The sequence below is a fragment of the Bison bison genome, unplaced genomic scaffold, assembly GCF_000754665.1.
Source record: "Bison bison bison isolate TAMUID 2011002044 unplaced genomic scaffold, Bison_UMD1.0 scf7180017864215, whole genome shotgun sequence".
Classification (NCBI taxonomy): domain Eukaryota; kingdom Metazoa; phylum Chordata; class Mammalia; order Artiodactyla; family Bovidae; genus Bison; species Bison bison.
This window is the reverse complement of record NW_011494787.1, coordinates 3,749,262-3,774,181: the sequence shown is the minus strand read 5'-3', so window position 1 is coordinate 3,774,181 and position 24,920 is coordinate 3,749,262.

The window sequence follows — 24,920 nt, the reverse complement described above, 5'->3', positions numbered from 1 at the left end:
CCTGCCTCTTGAGAAACCCATATGCAGGTCAGGAAGCAACAGTTAGAACTGGACATGGAACAACAGACTGGTTCCAAATAGGAAAAGGAGTACGTCAAGGCTGTATATTGTCACCCTGCTTATTTAACTTCTATGCAGAGTGCATCATGAGAAACGCTAGGGTGGAAGAAGCACAAGCTGGAATCAAGATTGCCAGGAGAAATATCAATAACCTCAGATATGCAGATGACACCACCCTTATGGCAGAAAGTGAGGAGGAACTCAAAAGCCTCTTGATGAAAGTGAAAGTGGAGAGTGAAAAAGTTGGCTTAAAGCTCAACATTCAGAAAACGAAGATCATGGCATCTGGTCCCATTACTTCATGGCAAATAGATGGGGAAACAGTGGAAACAGTGTCAGACTTTATTTTTGGGGGCTCCAAAATCACTGCAGATGGTGACTGCAGCCATGAAATTAAAAGACGCTTACTCCTTGGAAGAAAAGTTATGACCAACCTAGATAACATATTCAAAAGCAGAGACATTACTTTGCCAACAAAGGTCCATCTAGTCAAGGCTATGATTTTTCCTGTGGTCATGTATGGATATGAGAGTTGGACTGTGAAGAAGGCTGAGCGCCGAAGAATTGATGCTTTTGAACTGTGGGGTTGAAGAAGACTCTTGAGAGTCCCTTGGACTGCAAGGAGATCCAACCAGTCCATTCTAAAGGAAATCAGTCCTGGGTGCTCATTGGAAAGACTGATGCTAAAGCTGAAACTCCGATACTTTGGCCACGTCATGCAAAGAGTTGACTCATTGGAAAAGACCCTGATGCTGGGAGGGATTGGGGGCAGGAGGAGAAGGGGACAGCAGAGGATGAGATGGCTGCATGGCATCACCAACTCGATGGACATGAGTTTAAGTATACTCCAGGAGTTGGTGGTGGACAGGGAGGCCTGGCATGCTGTGATTCATGGGGTTGCAAAGATTTGGACACAACTGAGTGACTGAACTGAACTGAACTGAATGGTAGTTCTATTTTTGGTTTTCTAAGGAACCTCCATACTGCTGCTCTCTGTAATGACTATATCAATTTATATTCCCATCACATTTATTGTTTGTAGATTTTTTTGATGATGGCCCTTCTGATTGGTATGAGGTGATACCTCACTGTTGTTTTTGATTTGCCTTTCTCTAGTAATTAGTGATGTTTGAGCATCTTTTCATGTGTTCACTGGCCATCTGTAAGTCTTCTTTGGAGAAATGTCTGTTTAGGTCTTCTGCTCATTTTTTGATTGGGCTGTTTGTTTGTTTATTTCATATTGAGCTGCATGAGTTGTTTATATATTTTGGAGATTAATCCTTTGTCAGTTACTTCATTTGCAGTTATTTTCTCTCATTCTGAGGTTTGTCTTTTCATCTTGTTTATGGTTTCTTTTGCTGTGCAAAAGCTTTTAAATTTAACTAGGTCCCATTTGTTTATTTTTGTCTTTATTTTCATTACTCCAGGAAGTGGACCAAAAAAGATCTTACTGTGATTTGTGTCAAGGAATGTTCTGCCTATGTTTTCCTCCAAGAATTATATTGTGTCTGGCTTTATCAAATTCACTGATTAGCTCTAATAGTTTTCTGGTGGCGTCTTTAGAATTTTCTCTGTATAGTATCATATCATCTGCAAAAAAGTGACAGTTTTACTTTTTCTTTTACAATTTGAATTCCTTTCGTTTCTTTTTCTTCTCTGCTTGCCATGATTAGGACTTCCAAAACTATCTTGAATAATAGTAGAGAGAGTGGACATCCTTGTCGTGTTTGCGATCTTAGAGGAAAAGCTTTCAGTTTTTCACCATTGAAAATGATGTTTGCTGTGAATTTGTCAGATATGGCCTTTATTATGTTGAAGTAGTTTCCCTCTATGCCCACTCTCTGAAGACATTTTCTCATAAATTGGGGTTAAATCTTGTCAAAAGCTTTTTCTGCATCTATTGAGACAATCATATGGTTTTTATTCTTCAATTTGTTAATATGGTATTTCTCATGGATTTATTTGCATATATTGAAGAATCCATACATCCTTGGTATACAACCCACTTGATCATGGTGTATGATTTTTTAATATGTTGTTGGATTCTATTTGCTAGAATTTTGTTGAGAATTTTTCTATGATAAATATCAGTGATATTGGCCTGTAATGGTCTTTCTTTTTTGTGTGTGTGTGATATCTTTGTCTGATTTTGGTGTCAGGGTGATGATGTCCTCATAGAATGAGCTTGGGAGTGTTTCTCCTGTGAACTTTTGAAAGAGTTTGAGAAGGATAGGTGTCAGTTCTTCTCTTAATGTTTGATAGAATTAGCCTGTGAAGACTTCTGGTCCTGGACTTCTGTCTGCTAGAAGATTTTAATCACAGTTTCAGTTCCATTCCTTGTGATCGGTCTGTTCATATTTTCTTTCTTCCTGGTTTAGTCATGGAAGGTTGTACTTTTCTAAGAATTTGTTCATTTCTTCCAGGTTGTCCTAGAATATATTAGTGGCATATAGTTGCTTGCAATAGTCTCTTATGATCCTTTGTATTTGTGTCAGTTTTAACTTCTCCTTCTTCGTATCTAAGTTTATTGATTTGAGGCCTCTCCCTTTTTTTTTTCTCAATGAGTCTGGCTAAAGGTTTACCTATTTTGTTTATCTTCTCAAAGAACCAGCTTTTAGTTTCATTGATGTTTGCTATTGCTTTTTTTGTTTCTATTTCATTTATTTCTATTATGATCCTTACGATTTCTTTCCTTTTAACTTTGGGTTTTGTTTGTTCCTCCTTCTCTAGTCGCTTTAGGTGTAAGTTTCAATTGTTCATTTGAGATTTTTCTTGTTACTTGAGGTAGGACTGTATTACTATAAACTTCCCTCTTAGAATTTCTTTTGCTGCATGCCATAGGTTTTGGGTCATCATGTTTCATTGTTATTTGTTTCTAGGTATTTTTTTTTAATTTCCTCTTTGATTTCTTCAGTGATGTCTTGATTATGTAGTAGCATATTGTTTAGCCTCCCTGTGTTTGTGATTTTATAGTATTTTTTTCCTTACAATTGATCTCTAATCTCATAGTATTGTAGTCAGAAAACATGCTTGATACAATTTCAATTTTCTTAAATTTACTGAGGCTTGATTTATGACCCAAGATGTGATCTATCTTGGAGAATGTTCCATGTGCACTTGAGAAGAAAGTGTATTCTGCTGCTTTCAGATAGAATATTCTATAAATATCAATTAAGTCTATCTGGTCTGATGTATCATTTAAGCCTTGTGTTTCCTTATTAATTTTCTGTCTGGATGACCTATCCATTGGTGTAAGTGGGATGTTAAAGTCCTTCACTATTATTGTATTACTATCCCCTTTTATGGCTATGAGCATTTGCCTTATGCATTAAGGTGCTCCTATGTTGGGTGCATAAATGTTTACAACTGTTCAATCTTCTTCTTCTTAGACTGATTCCTTGATGATTATGTACCGCCCTTCCTTGTCTCTTGCAACAGTCTTTATTTTAAAGCCTATTATACAGAGTGAAGTAAGCCAGAAAGAAAAACACCAATACAGTATACTAACACATATATATGAAATTTAGAAAGATGGTAACAATAACCCTGTATATGAGACAGCAAAAGAGACACTGATGTATAGAACAGTCTTTTGGACTCTGTGGGAGAGGGAGAGGGTGGGATGATTTGGGAGAATGGCATTGAAATATGTATAATATCATATATGAAACGAGTCACCAGTCCAGGTTTGATGCACGATACTGGATGCTTGGGGCTGGTGCACTGGGACGACCCAGAGGGATGGTATGGGGAGGGAGGAGGGAGGAGGGTTCAGGATGGGAACACATGTATATCTGTGGCAGATTGATTTTGATATATGGCAAAACCAATACAATATTATAAAGTTAAATAAAATAAAATTTAAAAAAAAGTAAAGTCTATTTTGTCTGATATGAGTACTGCTACTCCAACTTTCTTTTGATTTCCATTTTCATGGAATATCTTTTTCCATCCCCTCACTTTCAGTCTGTATGTGTCGCTAGGTCTGAAGTGGGTTTCTTGTAGACAACATTTATAGGGGTGTCGTTTTTTGGTCCATTCAGCCAGTCTGTGCCTTTTGGTTGGAGCATTTCATTCATTTACACATAAGGTAGTTGTCATCAGGTGTGTTCCTATTATTAATACTATTTTCTTAAATGTCTTGGGTTTTTTATAGTTCTTTTTATTCTCTTGTGTTTCTCACCTTAAGAATTTCCTTTACCATTTTTTATTAATTTTTATTGGAATATAGTTGCTTTGCAAGCATTTGTTATAAACCTGGCTTGGTACTGCTACTGCCAAGTCACTTCAGTCATGTCCGACTCTGTGCGACCCCATGGACTGCAGCCCACTAGGCTCCCCCATCCCTGGGATTCTCCAGGCAAGAACACTGGAGTGGGTTGCCATTTCCTTCTCCAATGCGTGAAAGTGAAGTCGTTCAGTCGTATCTGACTCTTAGCGACCCCATGGACTGCAGCCTACCTTAATTGTTAATTAATTCTCTTGGCTTTTGCTAGTCTCTGAAGCTTTTGATTTCTCAATCAAATCTGATTTAGATCATTGCTGGGTAGAGTAATCTTAATTCTCTTGGCTTTTGCTAGTCTCTGAAACTTTTGATTACTCAATCAAATCTGAGTAAGATCATTGCTGGGTAGAGTAATCTTGGTTATAGGTTTCTCCCTTTCATCACTTTAAATATATCATATCACTCTTTTCTGGCCTGAAGAGATTTTGCTGAAAAATCAACTGAAAACCTTGTGGGGATTCCCTTGTATGTTATTTGCTGCTTTTCCCTTCCTGCTTTTAATGTATTTTTCTTTGTATTTAATTTTTGTTAGTTTGATTAATATGTGTCTTGATGTATTTCTCCTAGGGACTCCCACCCTGGAGGTTCAAATCTAATCATCCAGTCCCTTGAAGGTGAAACAACATCCTGCAAGCTGTGTGGCACAGCAAAAAAAAAAATTTAAAAGAAGAAACAAAAAGAAAGAAGGAGAGGAATAAAACAGAAAAACCAAACTCAAGACAAATAGCAAAGACAAAAACAAACAGCAACAACAACAATTTTTAAAAGAGGAGAATCAAACAGACAAAACCCAAGACAAATGGCAAAAGCAAAAACAAACAAAAACACAAAGAAAAGAAATAAAACAAAACAAAGGAAACAAGAGAACAACCACACAGAAGAACCCCAAAATGAAAATAAATAAAAACAAAATTAACCAAAAAACAAAACCAAAGCAGAAAGCAAACTAAAAAAAAAAAAAAAGAGAGAGAGAGAGCAAAAGAAATATAATAAAACAAACATATAAAAATGATCAAAAAGAAAAAAATTAAAAACAAAGAAAAAAAAATAATAATCCAAATAATGGAAAAGGAAAACAAAAACAGACAAAAAATATATTACAAATCTAAAAAAGAAAAGTAAAATAAATGAAAAAATAATAATAATAAAACAACAGAACAAAATGAAACAGAAAAATGATAGTAATAATAATATTTTCCTGTGGCCTCGGGTTTCTGTGTCCTTACCCCCACAGTGAACCCCTGCATCCCCAGGAGGCCCTCCAGTACCTCTGGGTAGTTCTCTGTGGGCACTGTAGGGGAGGCTTAGACTCTGACCTGCCTCAACTCCCTTGTGTGCTTGCCCCCAAAGTCCACAGCTGCCAAAGTTAAACTGGGCTCAGTAGTGGGAGCACTCATTTTCCATTCAAATATTCCACAGATGCAGGGTTTACCAGGCTGATTGGGGGGATTTAATCTGCAGCTTGTGCAGCTGTACAGAGATTTCTGTTCCTCTTCCTTAGTGGCACCACACCTGGGGTTCAGCTTTGGTTTTGACCCCGTCTCTGTGTGTGGGCCATTCTCAGGCATCTGTTCCCCAACCAGGCGAGAGGGAGCAAAAGCAGCAGCTGATTGAGGCACACTGAACTTGGCTCAGGGCAGGGAAGGATAAGGTGGCCACAACTGGGATGTGCATGAAGTGCCTACAGCAGCAGAGATACAAAATGCCTGTGGCAACAGAGACCAGTAGGTGGTTGCAAGGACAGGTGCATCAAGCACTCCCCCAGGGAAGCTGGCCTCAGCTATGGAATCCTGGGCAGTGGCAGGCTGTGCAGGCTCCCTGTGAGGTGTGGGCCATGTGTGGCATTTGCTCATAGGATAATGGCAGCAGCAGTAATATTCCATGCCAGCCTCTGGGATCTGAGATAATAGCTGTCACCCACCTCTGGAGCTCATGTAGGTAGTGTCCTGCCACCTACGAGTGCACAGAGAAAGAAGCTCACGTGGTAGGCCCACCCCTGTGGGCCTCACGCCCCCCCCCGACAATGGTCTCTTGCCTCTCTGTCAGACCCAGGCTTCTTCCCAGACTCCCTCAGCTGGGGTGCACTACAATCTAGCTCCTTCAGGCTGTCTTCACACAGCCAACACCACTCCTCTCCCTGGGGTCTGACCTCCAAAGCCTGAGCCGCAGCACCCAGCCCCCACCCATCCCAGCAGGCAAGTGGACAACTGTCTCGGGCTGCACAGGGCTGGTTGGCACCAACCCTCTGTGCAGGTCCCTCTCAGCTTTGCCTTCTGGACACCTGCCACTGGTGTGGTCTTTCCTCCAAGACTCCAAAGTTCACCCCCACCACATCCCTGCCAGTGAGAGTACTTTCCAGTGTATGGAAGCCTTTCCTCCTTCACAGCTCCTTCCCAGAGGCACAGGTCCCATCCCAATTCCTTTCTCTCTCTTTTTTTTTCTTTTGCCCTAACTAGTTACATGGAGATTTTCTTGCCCTTTTGGAAGTCTGAGATCTTCTGCCAGCATTAGCAGATATTCTTTGAGAGTTGTTTCACATGTAGATGTATTTTTGATGTATCCACAAGGTGAGTTCCAGATCCTATTCCTCTGCCATTTTGATCCCCCTCTAGACATTTAAAATAAATATTTTAAGTACTTACTTATTAACTGGTTTGAAAATAATAATAAACCTACCATATATAAACATAAATAGCATTTTCATAAAATAACTCTATTTACCAAAACAAAATAAATTAATGAGAAGTATCAGTTCAGTTCAGTTCAGTCGCTCAGTCGTGTACGACTCTTTGCGACCCCGTGAATTGCAGCACGCCAGGCCTCCCTGTCCATCACCAACTCCTGGAGTTCACTCAAACTCACATCCATCGAGTCAGTGATGCCATCCAGCCATCTCATCCTCTGTCGTCCCCTTCTCCTCCTGCCCCCAATCCCTCCCAGCATCAGAGTCTTTTCCAATGAGTCAACTCTTCGCATGAGGTGGCCAAAGTACTGGAGTTTCATGAGAAGTATAGTTTTGGTCTTTTTAGTCTTTTTGCCTAGCTGTACAGAAGATAGCTGAATTCCATATTCAGTCTGATGAGATTTATTGTTTTGCTTGAAGTGTATGAAGAAAATCTGGTCTCACATAGAAAAGCCCGAGGAGAGAGAAAGAAGTACGTATTATAGTATCTTTTCAGAATTACAGATACTCTTCTTTGACAATACATCAAAATTCTAATGCTGATTTAATATTACACTAAAACTCAACAAGTATTAATGAGGAATCAGAATCCACATTAACAAACTTTTCAGATTCTGTTGTATTAAAGTCCATTAATGTATCTTGTACTTCATTTTTTTTTTATTTTATTTTATTTTTAAACTTTACAATATTGTATTGGTTTTGCCAAATATCGAAATGAATCTGCCACAGGTATATATGTGTTCCCCATCCTGAACCCTCCTCCCTCCTCCCTCCCCATACCATCCCTCTGGGTCGTCCCATTGCACCACAATGGAGTATTACTCAGCCATTAAAAAGAATACATTTGAATCAGTTCTAATGAGGTGGATGAAACTGGAGCCTATTATACAGAGTGAAGTAAGCCAGAAAGAAAAACATCAATACAGTATACTAACGCATATATATGGAATTTAGAAAGATGGTAACAATAACCCTGCATACGAGACAGCAAAAGAGACACTGATGTATAGAACAGTCTTATGGACTCTGTGGGAGAGGGAGAGGGTGGGAAGATTTGGGAGAATGGCATTGAAACATGTATAATATCATGTATGAAACGAGTCGCCAGTCCAGGTTCGATGCACGATATCTTGTACTTTGAATGGAACTTTTCCCCACACATAGTTTTATAATGGGCTTCCCTGGTGGCTCAGCAGTAAAGAATCTCCCTGCAAAGCAAGAGCCACAGGAAATGTGTGTTCAATCTCTGGGTCGGGAAGATCCCCTAGAGGAGGGCATGGCAATCCACTCCAGTAATCTTGCCTGAAGACTTCTGTGGACAGAGGAGCCTCGTGGGCTACAGTCCATAGGCTCATAAAGAGCTGGACATGACTGAAACAACTTAGCACACACATATCCAATTTTATAACATCATGCCTTGGTCATTGGAAACCATTGGTTTATTGAGCTGTGCAGATCCTCCAAATGTACAATGGAAGAGTCCACTACATACTCATGAGAAGCTAAGACTGGAAGAGGGAGAATAAGATCTCAGTATTACTATGAAAGGAATAGAGTTAATCTCGGGGACCCCCAAAGATCCCTGTCCCACACTCTGAGAACTGCTGAGTTAACCCACCCCAGAAAGTAGTAGATGGAGATGTGTCATTTCGAGAATGGTCACCTATCCCAGGTGAATGAGTTAACCCATTTAGGCAATGCTACTATTTTTCCTTCCAAACCTGTCAAAACAAGAAGGGATAGCGAGTATAGGTCAGAAGAGAGGCCTGGAGGCAATCAAGCTCTGTATGAACCACTTTTCCCTGGCCCTACCCATATCTTGGAAATTTTCAATACCAGTAATGATGTGTTGGTAAATGTTTAACAGCCAGTTCTCCAGCAAAAAAAGAAAATGCCCTGTTTTTCAGCATTTTCCAATACATGTGGTAGACTGTAGCCCACCAAGTTCCTCTGTCCATGTCATTCTCCTGGCAAGAATACTGGAGTGGGTAGCTGTTCCCTTCTCCAGGGGATCTTTCCAACCCAGGGATTAAACCGGGGTCTCCTGTATTGCAGGCAGATTCTTTACCATCTGAGCCACCAAGGAAGCCCTTCCACTTTGGCTGATTTCAAGTGACCAATAGGACATCCCTGAACAAGCTGCTGGGACAACAGGCAAAAAATTGGTTCTTACAAGCTGGTTTGAGCCAGCTCTAACATACCCCTGAAAAGGAGATAGAGACCCACCCCGCCCCAATGGGAACAGGGCCAAAAAATTTCTAGTCATTTGGTTTTAGCCTCCACATTTCACCTACTGGCCACAGATGATTTATATTCCTGTGATATGCAAGAGCCAGTCTTCTCCCATTACAGACTTGGGGTGAGACCCAGTCAACTAAACCAGGCTGAGGTGTGGTAAGGTTTCTCAAGTATCACTGTTAGGTCCAGTTCTTGTTGCTTGGAATACCTATAAGCTAAGGACACAATTTTCTGCCTTTAACATGCCCAACATACTATATACCCTGCATACAATAGTGAAACCTGACTAGGATGACCAAATGATACTCCTGTTCAAAAATCATGGGAATGCAAGGCACATAGCCATCACTGGTCCACAGCAGTTCTGAAATCAAGCATAGCACAAGTTACCAGTTCCTTAATTATGATTGATAATTTAGTCTAAAAAGATATGTATTAATATCTTGCTGGATCATTTTTCTAATCTCTTTTAACCTAAGAAATAATAAATATTCATAAATTTTAAATTGTCCAAAAATAAGTCTTCTTCTCATTACAATTTCTCAGACCAACCCCAAGGCAGTACTATTAGCACTCTTTTGGTGCATACTACCTAAAATAGTCTGCACAAACACACAGATAAATGATAGATACATGGATAGATTTTTTTTATATAAATGAGGGTATACTATGCATTCTGGTCTGCCCCATTGCTTTTTATCATTAATTATCTATCTCAGATTATTCCATAAGAATACATGTAAATCTACCTATCATTGCTTTTCCCCCTAATTTATTTTGTATTCATTCCCCTCCCCTTTTTTGAAACGTCACTTGCTTTTTTCTGTAACACATTTCCATATCATCTGATCATCTGTTTTTAGAGCTCATCACACTAAACCGATGGTTCTAGATGGCTGACGCTTAATACATGCCAGACACCATTTGAATACTTTTTACGTATTAAACTCATTAAATTCTTGCAAGGCCCTATGAGGCCAGTACTAGTAGGGTATGAGACTTTCTAATGTCCATACAGTGAGAAGTAACAGAGCTGGATTCAACCCAGACACTTTGGCACAAAACTCCGTACATTTATCACTTTGCTCCTTTTCTTCCCCCAACACCTCAAGTACTTACCTTGATGTAATAAGGCTCAATGTCTGTCTTTCTCATTAGAATTAAGGGTAAGGATCTTGTCGATGTTGCTCACTGTCAAATCCCCTGGTAGTCGCTCAATAAATATTTGTGAATTGAATGTCAGTAATGATACCATGTTCTGGAAATTCTTTTCTATGGTCACCGTGCTAAGCATTTCACATTAATTTTCTCATAATACAGCAACTCTAGAAAAATTATCCCATGACGATCCCAACTTTACAGTAGAAGAAATTAGAGAGGAAGGTGTGAACCCAAGTCTGTCTGACTCTAAAGCATATACTTAACCTCCAGGTCAGCCACTCTGTCCAACCCACCAGCCTCCTTGCTTCCCAGGAGCCCACCCCAGAGAGCCCTGAGCCCCTCGAATCAGCTATAGAACAAAAGGCTCCTGCAGCAGACTCACTATAGTTCCTACTGCTCCAGAAAAGATTTAGAAGGTGCTTGGGTTATTATGATTATTAAAGAAGTGTCTCTCCACACTCAGGGCTGTTTTAGCACCCAGTGTAGCCAATCTCAATGGGTTGTAAGGCACTAAATATCCTCTCGATCATTATCACGGGATTTACATGAAACACTCACACCCCTGAACAGAAGAGAATACAGGTTTGCCACTCAGCCAGGCATAATGCTTGATGTCTTGAATTGGGGAAGAGGGGAAAATCTTAGAAAGACTTTCTTTGGGGTGAAGCTAACCAGCACACATTTACTGTAAATCCAATAGACCAGTTTCCCCATCTAACATAATTTATCTTGAAACTCTACAGGTGGCCTCTATTAGGAGCTATGCTGGCTGGACTACTTGGCTTCCAGCGCTGTGGTCTCACACTGCCCTCTGCAGCTGGCTCCAGTCATCACAGGGCTCCCCACAACCAGCCCCAAGTGTCACAACTTGGAACCTTCTGTACACACCCCTAGTCCTTCAGGTAGAATCACCATAGACCTTTGGTCTGGAGAGAAAAAGTAAAATATTATGGAACTTGCTGCCTGAGCTGTGGAATTTACAACCATGACGCATCTCTCCAGATCTTGTGGAACTGGTGGGTTTGGAAAACAGACCTTGGTGGGGAGGGGAGGTCCATGCATAACATTTTTTTCGCATAACAGGGATAAATTAGGAATACGACATTTGACCCAGATTGGTGTGATCTGTTCACTCCAACCTCTCCTCAACCCAGCAGATCTCCACTTCACAATACAGCATGCAACTGAAGAGAAGGCAGATGCTATCTAGGTCAAAAACATACTGGGTGAAGAGGAAAACAATCCAAGGGAGAGAAAGAGAGTTCTGCAGACTTGACCTATTACTCAAGAAGAAAAATCCTTAATAGACATATATACCCTGAAAAAGATGAAGAATCTATCCTAAAACCCCAAATAAATGTATTTGTGAAGCTCAAAAAGATGATTTTTTTTTTCTTGGATATATTCTGAATGTGTATATGTATGTGTTCTTCTAGAAAAATCTTCCTAAATTGGTTGGGAAAGAGCTGTCATTATGTTTCAATATCCTGGGCTCCAAGAAAGACAACATAAATTTCCTTGGCAAACTTACTACCAGCCTGCCAGATATTCTTAGAAATCTGCTTCCACCACCGCCTCCCCCACCATCACACACACATACAAACAACCTGCACACACATGCATTCCACAAAACTCTCTCTGTGAGGGAGTTTTTCTGGGAAACCAGCTTGAGACCACAGGCAAACACCACTTCCATGCCATGCTATGCCAAGCTCCAGAGCCCTTCCTTAACTGGGCTTTTAATCCAAAGCACCAAGCTTTCTATATTTGGCCCACACATTTAGGGGTCTGAAGGAGATGGAGGGAGATTGTTATCTGAAGAAAGAAGAGAGAAGATAATGTGCACGTTTAAAACCTCTAAGAGGGACTTCCCTGGGGGTCCAATGGTTAAGACTCTGCGCTTCCCAATGCGGGAGTGAAGATTCAGTTCCTGGCCAGAGAACTAAGATCCCACATGCTGCATAGAATGGCCAAAAATAAATTAATAAATAAAACCTCTAGGGATAGGGTCCAAAAGGGCCTAAGGAATTCTGTGAATTAGTCAAAAGCTGGCATCAATGCCTTTAGATTCATGTTCAAGTTCCTCAATGTATTCAAGGCTCTTCAATCTCTGTCCAAAGTCAAGCCCTCATGTCTTCAACCTCCCACAATCTAGTCCAGCTCTCTTCGGTACAGTTACCCTGTATCTCCTTACTCCCCTTCCCTCCCCTCTGGCACCCACTTGCCTGTTCCTCCAGCCCTGCTTATCTTTCTAAACACAGTCAATTCCTTTTTAGTGATGGTCTGGATGTGCCCACTCCTGCCAGACATGTTCTGCCTGTGGCTGGTCCTCTTTCGCCTTCTACCACTGCCACGGTGGTTGTACTGCTTAGGGAGCAAAGGCACAGCTCTCGTCTCACTGAGTAGACTGCACGTTGCTTGAGGCTGGGCACTGTGTACGTGTCGGCTGAGCCACTGGTTCCCTGGCTCCTGCTGGCTGGGCGAGCTGCCTTACGACCACGTCGGAGCAAAGGGTCCCTGGAGCAGCAGCAGATCTGCTCTAAGTAGCCGTCATCATGGCCAGCACAGTTCCAGGCATTTTCTGGGCACTCGGCACACTTTAATTAAATGAATGAACTGGCAGGAAAAAAAAATGGAGAGTGACTGCCCGAGGTCACATATGCTAGGAAATATGTCAACCTAGTCAGCAAACAGGAAAATACTGAGAGGCCAATTTTAAATGATTTGATAGCTCTGCCCATTGCTCCTTATTGTACAATCACAGTCATAAAAGGCTAGTCAATTGTTTATAATTTAAACACACACACAAAATCACTCCATTGGCAGGGAAAGATCTGTCTGGAGTTTCTGAAATGTCAGTGCCTCTCCAGGTTACCAGAATTTTCAAAGCTCTAAAGGGAGAGGCATTTCAGATCAGGAGAAAGGATGTTTTTCAGGGTCAATTAGATGCTTTAGTACGCCAGCACCAGCCAACAGGTTGAGATAGGCACAATTTACAATGTATCCCAATTAGTGTGGCTTGTGTCCTTTGTTTCCCAGTATGAAAGGCTTCCTCGGATTGTAAGGAGGATATCTCCCTCTAATCCCCAATGTGTCCCTTTTCAGTCCATGATTTATAGATAGATAGAAGGGAAGGTAGGTAGGTAGACGGGTATATGACAGATAGATAAAAGCAAGGGAGGAAAAACATAAGATCATAATAGCCCGAGATACCCAGACAGGTTTTCTAAACATCTTTTGGAGAGTGTCAATTTTAGACACAAGGTTCTAATTTGATTCTTCAGCATTCATCCTCTGTGTTTAGAGGGGAAAATCTCAAGAAATGGGTAGGAAAAAAGAGGTCTTTGAAGTTTTCTTGGTTCTTTGTTTTAGTTATATCAAAGCAAACAAAATAGCCTTTTTCCCCCTAAATATTTTGCTCTCTGACTCCAGAATTTACCATATTGTTTCTGCTGGGGTTGCAGAAGGAACTGTTATATACATTCTGCCCTTTGTATCAATCTGTGTATATGGTCACCCAAAACCTTGAATCAAGTGCATTGTGTAAGATCATCCAAACTGTACAGCATTTTCAGCAACTGTGATAAGCTAGTTTTTACAGTGTCAATAATTTAAAGGGGAAAACATGTTTCTCTCAAAGATTCCATAGGTTCAGAATCACAAATGGAATTATGTCTCATTTCAACCCCACAGTCACACATAGGTAGGGAAGTAAGCTAAAACTTTTGTCAGTGTCCAGATTCATTTTTGTATTATGAAGATCCATGGATCTGCATATTATCAAGGGATGTCAGTTTCCAATTCTATGTTGTTGAGTGTATCAGTAACCAAATTAGCATATACAAAAATAAAAATTCCAAAAGAGAAGGAGAGAGAGGACAAGGAGAAACTGAAAGGTGGAGGGAGATTTATTATCAGAATTCTTATTTGGGGTATCTTTCCAAATGCAAAGCCAAGAATATGTAGCCAGAAAAAGCTGAAACTAAGAACTGTAAAAACATCAGGAACCCAAGAAATAAATTTTGGCTTTCTACCAACTCTTTATTTCTGTGGGTCTGCTTCCCTCTCTCTCTCCTCTCCATCCCCCACCAATACTCACTTCTCTGTCCCATGGTAGCACATGGCTTAGTCTGGCCCAAGCATACATACGATGGATCCATACCATTCATCTGGTCCCATCAGATAAAAGTCAGCAGGCTGGGGGCAGGTGTCACATGATCCAGCACGGCAATAACTCATAAACTGAGGGGATCTGACTGTTGGACTTGGCAGACTTCCCCAAAGATACCTACCCCACTAATACCTTCAAGTTATTGGAGGGTGAAGAAATGTATATAAATGACAAATTAGTCTAAAACTAGGTGTATCTTACACATGTCTAGACCACAGCAATCAGGAATTTACGTGTTACAGGTTGAAACATTCTGCTCTGCAATGATAAAAATAAGTTCATTTGATGTAGTCATCTAAAGAGGCCCTAAGGGGCAACATCCCAGAATCAGCCTTATAAGAAGATGGAACATTTATGTGGGAGGATTTAGGGGACCCTCTGATGGTGGAGGGATTGTCCAGGGAAAATAACAGGGACAAGAGGGGTACAAAAGTAAAGAGAATACACTGTTAAAAAAGAGGTAGCTGGAAATTCCCTGGCAGTCCAGTGGTTAGGACTCCATGCTCTCACTGCTGAGGACAAGGGTTCAATCCCTGGTCAGGGAAATAAGATCCCACAAGCCACAGAGCACACTCCTCCAAACAAGAACCAAAATGATCTAAAATTGCAAAAGAAGGTAGCCATTACAGCCTGAAAAATAAATCGCCTTTTTTGAAAATCCTTCTGGGAAACAATATGATATTATATATTAAAAAGCCTTAAGTATTCATAGCCTGGGGACTTATCTCCACTAAATATTGCCCCCAAAAGAAAGAATTTATGGCATGAAGACACTCATTGTAGTATTATTTATAATAGTGAAAAATCATGAGCATTCTAAATTCCCAAAAATGAGGAAAGAAATATGTAAATTGTGATATATCTACTTGGAAGACTGTAGATGTACAGAAAGTGGTGAATATAAAGATTAGGTGGTAACTTGGAAAAATGCATGTGAAAGAATGCTAACCCCCCAAAAGTAAATAATCAACTTATATGAATATTAGGATTAACCCATATTAAAATATATTTCCATGGAACACAGTAAATAAGGAATCCTTATAATTGAAAATACTTACATGAGAAAGTCTCTATTTTAGAGAATTTGTATGATGGCACTATAGTATTTACAAAATATAAGTTTTAAAATTTCTTTTATTAAAGTTGGTGCTAATGGTAAAGAATCCACCTGCCAATGCAGAAGACACAAGAGATGCAGGTTCCATCCCTGGGTCGAGAAGATCCCCTGGAGAAGAGCATGGTAACCCACTCCAGTATTCTCGCCTGGAGAATCCCATGGACCAAGGAGCCTAGCAGACTACAGAATATAGGCCTGCAAAGAGTTGGACACGACTGAAGTGACTTAACACACCTAGCTGATTCACAATATTGTGTTAAGTTCTGCTGTACAGCAAAGTGATTACATATATATAGTACAGTTATACATATATATAATTTTTTCTATTCTTTTTCATCATGATCTCTCACAGAATACTGAATACAGTTCCCTGTGCTATATAGTAGGACCTTGCTGTTTATCCAATCTAGGTATAATAGTTTGCATCTGCTAACCCCAAACTTCCAATCCATCCCTCCCCCAGCTCCCCTTCCCTCTGGCAACCACAAGCCTATTCTCTATGTCTGTGGGTCTCTTTCTATTTCTAGGTAAGCTCATTTGTGTCATATATAAAATATATTTTTTAAATTTACATTCAGTGAGCCCTATTTATTTCCCATCTTCAGCCTCTAGTCCTCACCTAGAACGCTTTTACTCAGAAATGTAATTTCTAGTAATGGGCTGAAATTTCTGCTCCCCTAGGAAATCCACTAACACCCCAACTCTCAGTGAGCATGACCTCCTCTATGGTAGGCGCCTGCCTTTTCTTCTGTTGTGCCTGAAGACGACTTGACGAGTCAGAAACCAAAATGGATTTCTGGAAGCTCCAAACCAACCAAGAAAAAAGCCAGACACCCCCAGCGGCAGATGGTTTAGTTTTACAGTTTTTATTTATTTTCTCTGCACACCAGGAGAGGTTAGCAGATCTACTGGATGTCTCTGCTTTAGAAAATGTCTGGCAGTGTGGCATTCACACGGGGCGAAATGTCACATCTTTTGTCCTAGCGTTCCAGGGGATGCTCTATCAGGAGAATTTTATCAGTGCAATTAACACAAAGGCCCCCTTCTATGTTAAAAACACAGGCCTCAGAAAACTGTAAGATGAACTAGCCATTGTTTCTGTACTGCACAAAAACTCCCCCTCCCCCCAGTCCTCAACCCATTTATGGGGTTTTATTAAGGCTCATGGGTGCCCCCGACTTATTTATTTAGGAAACACTGTTATTGTCTTAATGTAAACAGAACTCAAGATCAGTTGACAGTTGGAATGGAGCAGCAGAAAGGTTTTTCAAAGGCGCCTCCTTGGAAAGGGGTCCCTGCATTCAGGCCCGGTTCCTGTATCATACTGCCAGCACTGTTCACAAAATAAACAAATGTTTGTTTTACAACATGGCAAAGGGGGCTCCCATTCAACGCTGGCCAGATATGAAAACAAACTTTCACATATAAGGGCTTTTGATACACATGACTTACTTGGATGACAAGGGGCTCCGCTGGGGAGTGCTTAAAGCTTATTAATATTGCACAAAAGACTTTTGTTTATCATTTCGCCGGACTGCCTGGGAATCACAAGACTCAAGCCGCCACCCGGCTGGTGTCCTAGCATTTCAGCAGCCATAACGTGTGGAGATTGCGAAAGCACTACTGATTTGGAGCCAAAAACAAACTCTCCGCAGACCCAGGTGAAAGAACTCCGAGCTGCTGGCGTCTGAGAACCAGATTTGGAATTTCAGCGAGTGAAGTGACAAGAGCTCCCCCTACAGGTGAAAAAAATGAACGCCTTGCATCTTCCTGTTTGGAGGGGGTAAAGACTTCCTTCCAGGAAAAGTGAAATCTAGAGCTTGCCTAATTTAGGAATATTTCCCCTTCTGTTCAAAAGGTCTGGTTCTCCAGCAGCCCTGAGGATCTTCTTTTAAGCTGACCAGTTGCATTCCTGGAAAGTCTTAAGAGATGTTAGCTCTCTGAGCAGAAATATAAGTGTATGAGGGTGAAAACTCAGGATCAAAAAACCAATTTTTTTTTAATTGGAGGATAATTGCTTTATACTATTGTGTTGGTTTCTGCCATACATAGACATGAATCAGCCTTAGGTATGCATATGTCCCCTCCCTCTTGAACTTCCCTCCCACGTCCCACTCCATCCCACCTCTCTAGGTTGTCACAGAGCACCAGGTTTGAGATCCCTGTGTCAAACAGCAAATTCCCACTGATTATCTATTTTGCATACGGTAAAAAAAAAAGAAAAAAAAATCAGTTCTTTAGGCACTGATCTGTTTAGCTGGGAAGGGAACTGTGTAAATCTGATACAACCACCCTGCTTTAGGCCCGTTCTGCTAAAACAGAGGCCACCAGTCACATGTGGCTACTGTTCACTTAAATATGGCTAGCTTAAACTGAGATAGGCTGTAAAACAATGTCACATATCTTGGCAATTTCTTACACTCATCACATGCTGAAATGATAATATGTGGATTATACTGGGTTAAACAAGATCTATTAATTTCACCTATTTCTTTTCATATTTTATAATGTGGCTACTAAAAAATTTTTAATTAAATACACATCTTATGCATTACACTGTATTTCTATTGTGGCATATTATAGAATTACTTCAGGGTTATAAAATAATAATAAATTTTGACTCTATGACATTAGCAATCTGTGCTGGGTGAGCTGATTTTTTTTTTTTTTTTTTCTTGAGTACATTTATTCAACCCAAAGACCCTGAATCTCCTACTACTTTCTGCCCTGCAATTTTAAGTTTGTTATATTTAAGTCTCAACAAAATGAAAGTAAAGTCTTCAGTTTGGGTTAAATTCATATATGGTGAGAACAGTTTTAAAAAGTAAGGATATATTGTCTCTCTACAAACTCCTTCCTTCTCCTGGCCGTAATTTATGTGTGTTTAACTATAAATTATTCCAAGAGGAAGAAATTTCTTCTACCGTAACAGTCTTGCAAAACTGTTTTCAAATCATTAGATAGCAAATATTTGTTTAATACCACCCCCCATAACTGGCAAACTCACCCACCTAGTCAATCCTTCATGTAAGCAATATTTGGGATATGTGAGGTATATGTGATTATGTGAGTAATATGTGATCCTAAATAAGGTTGGACCAAACTCACCATCACGTTTATACGAAACTACTCAAAAGTCACTTACAGTGGGCAACGCTGTTGCCCTAATTTCTGAGTTCGATTTCAATGATACCAGCAGCTGCCTTTGATAAACGCACTCAGATTTGGCCCATGGTTACCAAACCACACATAAAAGGAAAACCAGAAGAGAATATTTAGCCTTACCAGGTCTACTGCCTTAGATTTGTTCTAGGTTATTTTAGTCTCAGGAGTGTGCCAAGATCTCACTGGAAGTTTAACTACCTCGGTGATGAGACAGCAATTTAGGAATTATAGAAATCTTTCTGAAACCGTTCCCTGAAATTTTGCCTTGAAACAAAGTCAAAAGTGGAAAGAGCCCTACAGAGCCCCTAGTAAACAGTCGAGAGGACACTGCTATAGCAAGTGGACCGAGGCAGTATCCCCGAGTCTTCCGATCGCTGCCAGTGCAGTGTCATTCAGCCAAACGTGGGTGAGATTAGCTAAGGGAATTGGAGCTACCATCTTTGCGATCACAGATGAAGTTGCCAAGGAAATGAAATTCAGACAAACAAGGATTTCAGTTACAAGTCAGAACAAATACAGGCTTCTGTGGAATAGCTAGCTACACAGAGAAAAATTTGGAGTGGTACCCAACACCCTCATCATTCTCCCACAGACAGAAATGATGACTCTGGGGAAGAGAGACTGAAGTCCTACCACCTGAACTGGGGGTCTGGGCTATGGTATTTGGAGGGCACTAGAAGGGGACAGAATATTCACTGACGATATTTACCGGCATGATTTTCCATCTGACCTTCCTATTCTGGCACGGCTGCCAGCACTTTATAATCCCAGCATTGTGTTCACAAGCAATTCCTCTGCTCATTAGCAGAAGCTGGGTCCAACTTTGCTCTCGTAGGGGCTTGTGAATCAGCATGGACTGACAGACAGTGTTTCCAGGGGCTAGCAGCAAAGAAACAAGGGCACTACTCATTGAGGGGAAAGCACATGTATCAGTTAGGAATGACATTGGCTGCTAGTAGCAGAGTCTGGAAGTAGTAGTGATTAAATAAATTCACTTCCTACTCATGTGAAAGAAGTCCAGAACAAAACCGTCTAGGATTGCATGGCAGGGCTGTGGTGTAAGGCTCCCTCTGGGTTTAGGTTCCATCATCTTGAGACGTGGGTCCCATCTTCAAGGTTGCCCCATGATCTAAGATGGCTGTTAGAGAGACTCCAATGGTCACATTCATATCCAAACACAGAGTGGGAAAAATGGGGGGGAAAAAAAGAAAAAAATGAAGGTGAGATATGTGTCAGCTGTTTTTCCCTTCTCAAGGAGCTTTCCTGAAAGTCTCAAGTAACAACATTTTTTAGGACTTTTTTTTTTTTTTTTGATGTGGACCATTTTTAAAGTCTTTATTGAATTTGTTACAATACTGCTTCTGTTTCCTGTTTTGGATTTTTGGCTGTGAGGTATGTGGGATCTTAACTCGCTAACCTGGTGTCAAACCTGCACTCCCTGCACTGGAAGGCGCAGTCCCAACCGCTGGACCTCCCGAGAAGTGGCCAACAACTTCTTAATCTAATTGCTAACTGCAGTGGCACCCCACTCTAGTACTCCTGCCTGGAAAATCCCATGGATGGAGGAGCCTGGTGGGCTGCAGTCCATGAGGTTGCGAAGAGTCAGACATGACTGAGCGACTTCACTTTCACTTTTCACTTTCATGCATTGGAGAAGGAAATGGCAGCCCACTCCAGTGTTCTTGCCTAGAGAATCCCAGGGACGGGGGAGCCAGGTGGGCTGCCATCTATGGGGTCGCACAGAGTCGGACACGACTGAAGCGACTTAGCAGCAGCAGCAGCAGCAGCTACAAGGGAGGCTGAGTGCTCAAATAAAATCCATTTTCTTCAACCAAAGTACAGGAGAGAATAAACTGAATGTCAGATAGGTAACTACCTGATCTCCAAGTTGTTTCAGAAGCAAGCAAAGATAACTCTAAAGGAGAATTAGATGTTGCCTGAAATGTTTATTTCAGCCTTGGTGACCAAACCAACAATAGGCATCATAATCTCTGGGCCATAGTGTACTTTCATGACTTCTGCCTTCTGTTGGATCCTGGAATTAAGTTTCTTAAAATTATTTGCAACTTGTGCCAGTTCTCCATAAAATTCTTTGATATGAAGGACATTATTTCTGGGCCCACATCGCTGTCAATGCCTACAGCAGTCAACGTTACATCTGTGGACTTGATAGAGAAAAAAATAATCCCCATCATTAGGTTAAGATTCTTCTGACTTACTATGCGGAAAATAACATGGATAAAGAGGGAAAAAACTATTGCACAAATTGCCGTGTATCAATACAAATACCCAAAGTAACATGAAAAATGGTTCATCTAACCAGGTGATGTAAACTCTGATTAGTCACCAGTACCTGAACATATTGAATGAAAGAGGCTGTTTGGTTGTAGGGTCCTGGAGAGCAGGAAAATGATAAATGCAAAGACGTGTCTAATGAAAACTCCTGGATGATAATAATGAAGATATTAATGATGATGATAAATAGAATGATTAATTACTTTAACTCTTCATTTTCAGGCACAGTCCCATAGAGTAAAATCTCTTCCATTTCTACTGATGTGTTCAACTTCTACTACACTTCAGAATTTATAAGCAAATCTATGATCTCATTTGTGCCTCAAAATTCAGAAGTAGGAGGGACAGGTATTGTCATCAGTGTTTTTCTCTCCTATCAATAGGAGAGAAGCTCAAAAATACCAAGTGACAACTTAAGTTGTCACAGTGAAGAGGCAAAAGTTCAGTTCAGTCGTTCAGTTGTGTCCAACTCTTTGTGACCCCATGGACTGCAGTACACCAGGTTTCCCTGTCCATCACCAACTCCTGAAGTTTACTCAAACCCATGTCCATTGCATCGGTGATGCCATCCAACCATCTCATCGTCTGTCGTCCCCTTCTCCTCCTGCCTCCCATCTTTCCCAGCATCATGGTCTTTTCCAATGAGTCAGTTCTTCGCATCAGGTGGCCAAAGTACTGGACTTTCAGTTTCCGCATCAGTCCTTCCAATGAATAGTCAGGACTGATTTCCTTTAAGATTGACTGGTTGGATCTCCTTGCAGTCCAAGGAACTCTCAAGCGTCGTATCAAACACCACAGTTCAAAAGCATCAATTCTTCGGCGCTTAGCTTTCATTATAGTCCAACTCTCACATCCATACATGACTACTGGAAAAATCATAGCTTTGACTAGATGGACCTTTGTTGGTAAAGTAATGTCTAAAGCAGAAGAGGCAGAAAACCAGCATCAAAACTCCACCCTGGCCCCTGCGTTGGAACTCTCAATTATACTTCTCTAGCAGAATATTTATAAACTTTAGACAGCTTTACTGAAGCCTGAGGTTATTGCTTGAAGATTTTAAGGTCTTTAAAGGCAAGATCTGTGTCTTATTTATCATGAACTTTGTACACACTAGGCTAGACACTCAATTAATGTTTATTAAAGATAATGATGTACTAGCCAGCATGCAATTAGTTCAGCAACATGCATTGCTAGCATAAGAGAGGACTGAAAAACGGGGCAATCTTGATCTTTTCTACCAAGAACACAAGGACAATGGCTTTATTTTTGGTTTGATGAAGGGAAAGGGGAGGATGATGTGTGATCAAAATTTGACCTCACTTTTTTGGAGCTGCTTTGTCTGTAACAGAAGATGATGGAACTCTGTGATATCTCTTGTACCACAACTTCATAATTCTAACTACCACTTGAACATTTCTGAGAAAAGATCCAGGTGAATGCTAGAGAGGTGAGATTTACAGGTCAATCTCTTTTGGATCTTTTTTTAAAGAACTGCAAGTCTCATTTAGATCATCTGACTGCAGCCATGAAATTAAAAGACGCTTACTCCTTGGAAGGAAAGTTATGACCAACCTAAATAGCATATTCAAAAGCAGAGACATTACTTTGCCAACAAAGGTTCGTCTAGTCAAGGCTATGGTTTTTCCTGTGGTCATGTATGGATGTGAGAGTTGGACTGTGAAGAAGGCTGAGCGCCGAAGAATAGATGCTTTTGAACTGTTGTGTTGGAGAAGACTCTTGAGAGTCCCTTGGACTGCACGGAGATCCAACCAGTCCATTCTGAAGGAGATCAGCCCTGGGATTTCTTTGGAAGGAATGATGCTAAAGCTGAAACTCCAGTACTTTGGCCACCTCATGTGAAGAGTTGACTCATTGGAAAAGACTCTGATGCTGGGAGGGATTGGGGGCAGGAGGAGAAGGGGACGACAGAGGATGAGATGGCTGGATGGCATCACTGACTCGATGGACATGAGTCTCAGTGAACTCTGGGAGTTGGTGATGGACAGGGAGGCCTGGCGTGCTGCGATTCATGGGGTCGCAAAGAGTCGGACACGACTGAGGGACTGATCTGATCTGATCTGATCTGACTCTTCCTCCTCTCAATAAGTTACACCCCAGCCAGTCCCCATTCTCTCAATGTCAACACAATCATTAAAAATAAAGACAGCTATACCCCAGTAAGAAGTACTACAAATATACACATGCTTCAGAGGTTGCCCTCTCAGGTCCCTGCTCCCACCTATACCCTTTATTCCTGAGCCTCTGCCATCATTAAAACTTCAACAAAAATTTCCAAAGTTAGAATCTTTTAAATCCAGTCCCCTGTAAATCCTTCTCCCAAATCTGAGCAAACTAGTTCTACAAAACCTCAGATTCCTAATCCCAATGCTCAGTCCAGCCCATTGAATCATGCAACATTTACAACATGATAAAATCTTGACTTCAGTTTTCCCTGCTTCAGTAATAGTCAACCCAACCCAATGAAAGCTTCACAAAGCATTCCGTTCTCTGAGTCATGTTTTGGCTGGTGGCCTGTGGGAATCTCCTTTTGGAGAAAAAAAAAGAGTGGGAGCAGTCAACCTAATGAGTTCCACCATTCTTCATACTAATGCCAAAATAAATCACCAGTATCCAGAAGTCCCTTTTACTCCCCAATTAAGATAGCTCTGTATTATAGTTGGAGATTATGGTGATGATGGTGATATTGATGATAATGGTGATGACAGCATATTCTGAACATGGTCTGCACTGTCCTGAATGCTTTAAGTGCCTTTTCTCATTTAATCTTGACAACCATCTCCAGTAGTCTTATTAACCACAACAGTTCCTCATTTGACCAGTAAGGAAACTGATATTTAAGTTGTCCATTGCTCCACAGTTGAAAATTAGTTCAAACCCAGGTCTCTAAGATTCTAGATCCTCTGCACATTGATTACCCTGCTTTTTGGAGATTAGAAGCAACCGTGAATCCAAGAGTCATGTCCAGAGTCAGGGATAATGTAGAAGACCCTCAGCCATGAGACTGGCAAAGAAAGGATCAGATCAGAAGTTACCTCCCCCACTCCCCCAAAAAAGACATAAACAGGGTGATGCCATTGAGACCAGATTTTATTCTTAGGCCAGATTAAACCCTGGAAAATCTGTTTAAATTGAAGACATTGCTCTCTAGATTTTTTACAACCGAATTTAAGAATGCCATCATTGAGAAAATTTCCACAGTTTGGGAATACTAAAATAGTAACAATCAATCTCCTTTCTCTTACCACCTGTGGGCCTCATGGGGTAAGGGGCAGATGGTAAATTTGGGGGGAAGCTGATCTATTTTGAATGCTTATTTACAAGGCTACGTTCATGCCATCTACCAAACACCATCTGCTGGGCTATTTCTTCCATGAAAACTAGAGCATTTTGTTCCATAGCAAATAAAAGTGGGACCAGAATTCTATCAGCATGCTGTGTTTGGGAGAGCACCAACACTTTTCAAAACTAGCTTTAATCCTTCTCCAAGTCCAATGCAAAGAAGGCTCCCCCAAGAACAGTAACCCAGTCAACACATTCATTCATTCATTCGCAAACTCATTTTGAAAGAAAGCCGGCCCCATGTGGGCCAGCCAAATGTGGAAAGTTAATTTTACAACATGAACTGTTTTCACCCTGGGCCAAGAGACAAGTATAGGCACCATATGACCTGGGTGTGATTTAGGAGTATCTCGGGACTCCGAAACATGAGGGTATTTCGCAA